Below are 6000 nucleotides of genomic sequence, written 5' to 3'. Positions count from 1 at the left end.
TTGTATAGAATTGTATAGTTAGTACCCTTTTATCCCTTAATTTTACCGAAACATAGCATGTTATTTATTTGTAATTCCTAGTTTTATATCTCTTGGAGATATATCCTTTATATATTTATAAATGCACCATGGGGGGCTTAGGGTGAAACAGCATTTCGGTACACTGTATACTGTGTATACTACTGTATTGACAATAAAGCTCTTGAATCTTGAATCTGAAGTAAGCCTGCAGTGTGAGAGCGAAGTGCTCTAATAGGGTGATATGGTACTACAAGGTCATTAAGATAAGATGGGGCCTGATTATTTAAGACCTTGTATGTGAGGAGCAGGATTTTGAATTCTGGATTTAACAGGAAGCCAATGAAGGGAAGCCAATACAGGAGAAATCTGCTCTCTCTTTCTAGTCCCTGTCAGTACTCTTGCTGCAGCATTTTGGATTAGCTGAAGGCTTTTCAGTGAGTTTTTTGGACATCCTGACAATAATGAATTACAGTCGTCCAGCCTGGAAGTAATAAATGCATGAACTAGTTTTTCAGCGTCACTCTGAGACAGGATATTTCTAACTTTAGAGATGTTGCTCAAATGGAAGAAAGCGGTCTTACATATTTGTTTAATATGTGCTTTGAAGGACATGTCCTGGTCAAAAATGACTCCAAGGTTCCTCACAGCGTTACTGGAGGCCAAGGTAATGCCATCCAGAGTAAGAATCTGCTTAGATACCATATTTCTAAGATTTTCAGGGCCGAGTACAATAACCTCAGTTTGATCTGAATTAAGAAGCACAAAGTTAGAGTCCATCCAGGTCTTTATGTCTTTAAGACATTCCTGCAGTTTAACTCATTGGTGTGTGTTATCCGGCTTCATGGACAGATAGAGCTGGGTGTCATCAGCATAGCAGTGTAAATGTATGCTATGTCTTCTAATGATGCTGCCTAAGGGAAGCATGTATAATGTAAACAGAATTGGTCCTAGCACTGAACCCTGTGGAACTCCATAATTAACCTCAGTGTGTGAAGAGGACTCTCCATTTACATGTACAAATTGGAGTCTATTAGATAGATATGATACAAACCACTGCAGCGCAGTACCTGTAATACCTACAACATGTTCTAATCGCTCTAATAGGATATTATGGTCGACAGTATCGAACGCTGCACTGAGGTCTAGCAGGACAAGCACAGAGATGAGTCCACTGTCAGAGGCCATAAGAAGATCATTTGTAACCTTCACTAAAGCTTTTTCTGTGCTGTGATGAACTCTGAAACCTGACTGAAACTCTTCAAATAAGCCATTCCTCTGAAGATGGTCTGTTAGCTGTTTGACAACTACTCTTTCAAGGATGTTTGATATGAAAGGAAAGTTGGAGATTGGCATATAATTAGCTAAGACTGCTGGGTCTAGAGATGCTTTTTGAGTAAAGGTTTAACTACAGCCAGCTTGAAGGCCTGTGGCACATAGCCGATTATTAGAGATAGGTTGATCATATTTAAGATCGAAGAATAAATTAATGGCAGGACTTCTTTGAGCAGTTTTGTAGGAATGGGGTCTAAAAGACACGTTGATGGTTTGGAGGAAGTAATTATTGAAGTTAACTCAGAAAGATCAATGGAGAAAAAGAGTCTAACTTAACATCAATGGTACTAAGAGTAGCTGTAGATAATATTACATCTGTGGGATGATTATTGGTAATTTTTTCTCTAATGATAAAAATTTTATTTGTGAAGAAGTTCATGAAGTCATTACTAGTTAACGTTAAAGGGATGGTTGGCTCAACAGAGCTCCGACTGTTTGTCAGCCTGGCTACAGTGCTGAAGAGAAACCTGGGGTTGTTCTTATTTTCTTCAATCAGTGATGAATAGTAAGATGTTCTGGCTTTGCGGAGGGCTTTCTTATAAAGCAACAAACTATTTCTCCAGGCTAAATGATGATCTTGTTATGGTCCTGGGTCGTGTGACCCAGTGTTTGAGTTTTTTATGTATCTTTGGTATTCATTTGTGCCCTAGTTTAGTTCATCTAGTTAATTTCTAGGTTGCTGGTTAGTCCTTTGTTTCTTAGTTGTTTATGTCATCTCCTCCTGTACTCAGTCTCCCTGGTTCGTGCGTCCTGTCTACCTGTCATGAGTCATGTCTGTGTGGTTATGTTAAGTTCATGTCATGTCTAATCTCCATGTTTCCTGTTTTACTTTCAAAGTCTGTGTCCAATGTCAGTGTATTTAGTTTCACTTCTCCTGTCCTGTCTTTAGGTTCATGTGTGTCAGCTGTGATCCCATGTGTGGCCACTTCCCTTGATCATCCCTCATGTGTATTTAGTTTCTGTGTTTCATTCAGTCTGTGGTTGTGTCCCAATTCAGGGTCTGCACGCTTGAAATACGCGCACTACGTGTACTACGTACGGTGCGTACTATAAGTACGAGAAGTGCGGAAGTGAGAGGCTTGTGAAATGGGACGGTATACGCTTCGTCGCGCTGTTCAGGTTGCCTAGCAACCATGATACTAACCGCGAGACACGTTACATACAGCATTGTTTGACAGAAATGAAGGAGAAAAATGTTTTGTTGGTCATTCATTTTTGTCATGACATCACTTTGATTAGTTGAGTATCAGAGGCTGAGACCACAGGACTGTAAAACATGATTGTTGGGCTTCATTTCTGTGCTGAACAGTCATTTAAGATTAGTTAGTAAATAACAATTAGTTAATGTTGTTCATGAGACTAAAGTCATCTCACTGTGGTAATGTAAATATAATATGGCCAATATTATAGTATGCTACTATGCAAGTAACCCCGGCGGAAGGGGCTACATGAATAGGATGAGGGACCTATGGATTCTTCGATACCCAACTTCCACAATGACGGCGAAACAACTAGTAGCTCAGTGTTCCAACATTCGAAAGAAGGGACTGCTCTCACAGCTAGAGATTGACGAGGTACAACACAAATGCTACGGCAAGGAGGAGTCAGGACGCCAGGTCAGGGGGGAGATATCATCACCCCCACCCGAGATTGGGTACATAGCCCCAAGTGCGATAGGAGAAGAATCGTTGAGTGCGAGAGGAACTGACCTGAAAAATAGGATCATGGCCAAGCTTGAAACCTGGATCCCCCGTAGCCGGTTACCAAGATTACGTGAAGTACCCTCAGAAGGTCTGCTAGATGATGTTAATGCAGCACTACGGACAATACCTACAACCACGATTACCGACACTAACAAGCTGATCTACAATACGGCAGCAGTGATCAGTGAGATGCTTGGCTACAAGTTGAACAGCCACAAGGGGCAGTACCCTCCATGGAGAAGGAGGCTAGAGGGCAAGATCAAAGTAGCAAGGAGGGAGGTCAGCCAACTAACGGAGTTGCAGAAAGGTGCGACAAAGAAGGTGCATAAGAAATACAGCAAGCTGGCCATACCTGAGGCCTTGGAAACTGCCAAGCAAAGACTCACAGCCTTGGCCAGCCGCTTGAGGAGGTACACCAGAGAGATAGAAGGCAGGAGAATAAACCAGCTGTTCTCCACAGAACCAGCAAAGGTGTACTCTCAGTGGCAAGGGAACAATAAGAGAACAGCACCACCAAGGCTGGAGACGGAGCAATACTGGAAGAGCATATGGGAGAAGGACGCAACCCATAACGGCGATGCTCAGTGGCTAGTGGATCTGAGGGCAGACCACAGCGACCTCCCTGAACAGGGTCCAGTAACCATCACAGTGGCAGATATCCAAGAAAGGGTCTCCAGTATGAAGAGTTGGACAGCACCAGGGCCCAACATGGTTCACGCCTACTGGCTAAAGAAGCTGACTGCACTCCACGAGCGTCTGGCAGCACAAATGAACCAGCTGCTAGTTAACGAGAGACACCCGGAATGGCTAACCGAAGGTCGGACGGTCCTGATCCCCAAGGACCCCAAGAAGGGACCGGTCCCCTCCAACTACCGACCAATAACCTGCCTCAGCACTACATGGAAGCTCCTGTCAGGCATCATATCGGCTAAGATGAACAGGCACATGGGTCAATACATGAGCGGGACACAGAAAGGAATTGGCAAGAATACCAGAGGCGCAAAACACCAGCTACTGGTAGACAGAACAATCAGCCGAGACTGCAAGACCAGACTGACCAACCTGTGCACTGCCTGGATTGATTACAAGAAGGCTTATGACTCAATGCCCCACAGCTGGATACTGGAATGCCTAGAATTGTACAAGATCAATGGGACCCTAAGAGCCTTCATCAGGAACTCAATGGGGATGTGGCGTACAACACTAGAGGCCAACTCCAAGCCCATAGCACAAGTCACCATCAAGTGCGGGATCTACCAAGGAGATGCTCTGTCCCCACTGCTGTTCTGCATAGGCCTGAACCCCCTCAGTGAGATCATTAACAAGACTGGCTACGGATACCGACTACGGAACGGAGCAGTTGTCAGCCACCTCCTGTACATGGATGACATCAAGCTGTATGCCAAGAGTGAACGAGACATCGATTCACTGATCCACACTACCAGGCTATACAGCAATGACATTGGAATGTCGTTCGGACTGGAGAAGTGTAGTCGGATGGTAACAAAGAGAGGGAAGGTAGTCAGAACTGAGGGGATTGAACTACCAGAAGGCAACATTGCAGACATAGAGGACAGTTACAAGTATCTGGGGATCCCGCAGGCGAATGGGAACCATGAAGAGGCCGCTAGAAAAGCTGCAACCACCAAGTACCTGCAGAGGGTCAGGCAAGTCCTGAGGAGTCAGCTGAATGGTAAGAACAAGATCCGGGCCATCAACACGTACGCCCTGCCCGTGATCAGGTACCCTGCTGGGGTAATAGGCTGGCCAAAGGAGGAGATAGAAGCCACTGATATAAAGACAAGAAAGCTCCTTACCATGCATGGAGGGTTTCACCCCAAGTCCAGCACCCTGAGGCTATACGCTAAGCGGAAGGAAGGGGGCCGGGGACTGGTGAGCGTCAGCACCACAGTCCAGGATGAGACAACGAACATCCAAGAATACATTGGGAAGATGGCCCCAACTGACCTAGTGCTCAGTGAATACCTCAGGCAGCAGAAACCCAAGAAAGAGGAGGGAGACGAGGAACCATCATGGAAGGACAGGCCCCTGCACGGTATGTACCACCGGCAGATAGAGGAGGTGGCTGATATCCAGAAATCCTACCAGTGGCTGGACAAAGCTGGACTGAAAGACAGCACAGAGGCACTAATCATGGCAGCACAAGAACAAGCTCTAAGTACAAGATCCATAGAGGCTAGGGTCTATCACACCAGGCAAGACCCCAGGTGAAGGCTGTGTAAAGATGCCCCAGAGACAATCCAGCACATAACAGCAGGGTGCAAGATGCTAGCAGGCAAGGCATACATGGAACGCCATAACCAAGTGGCCGGCATAGTGTACAGGAACATCTGTGCCGAGTATAACCTGGAAGTCCCGAGGTCAAAATGGGAGATGCCCCCATGGGTGGTGGAGAATGACCGAGCTAAGAGCCTGTGGGACTTCCAGATACAGACGGACAAAATGGTGGTGGCTAACCGACCGGACATAGTGGTGGTAGACAAACAGAAGAAGACGGCCGTAGTGATCGATGTAGCAGTTCCGAATGACAGCAATATCAGGAAGAAGGAACACGAGAAGCTGGAGAAATACCAAGGGCTCAGAGAAGAGCTCGAGAGGATGTGGAGGGTGAAGGCAACGGTGGTCCCCGTGGTAATCGGAGCACTAGGTGCGGTGACTCCCAAGCTAGGGGAGTGGCTCCAGCAGATCCCGGGAATAACATCGGAGATCTCTGTCCAGAAGAGCGCAGTCCTGGGAACAGCTAAGATACTGCGCAGGACCCTCAAGCTCCCAGGCCTCTGGTAGAGGACCCGAGCTTGAAGGATAAACCGCCCGCAGGGGCGTGCTGGGTGTTTTTTTTTTCCATATATATATATATATATATATATATATATATATATATATATATATATACACATATATACATATATCACTGACTTTCAGC

The sequence above is a fragment of the Mchenga conophoros genome, linkage group LG17 (assembly GCF_057382185.1).
Source record: "Mchenga conophoros isolate Kocher_MC1m ecotype Shallow Benthic linkage group LG17, M_conophoros_male_GT1.1, whole genome shotgun sequence".
NCBI lineage: Eukaryota > Metazoa > Chordata > Actinopteri > Cichliformes > Cichlidae > Mchenga > Mchenga conophoros.
Note: the sequence above shows the minus strand (reverse complement) of the source record.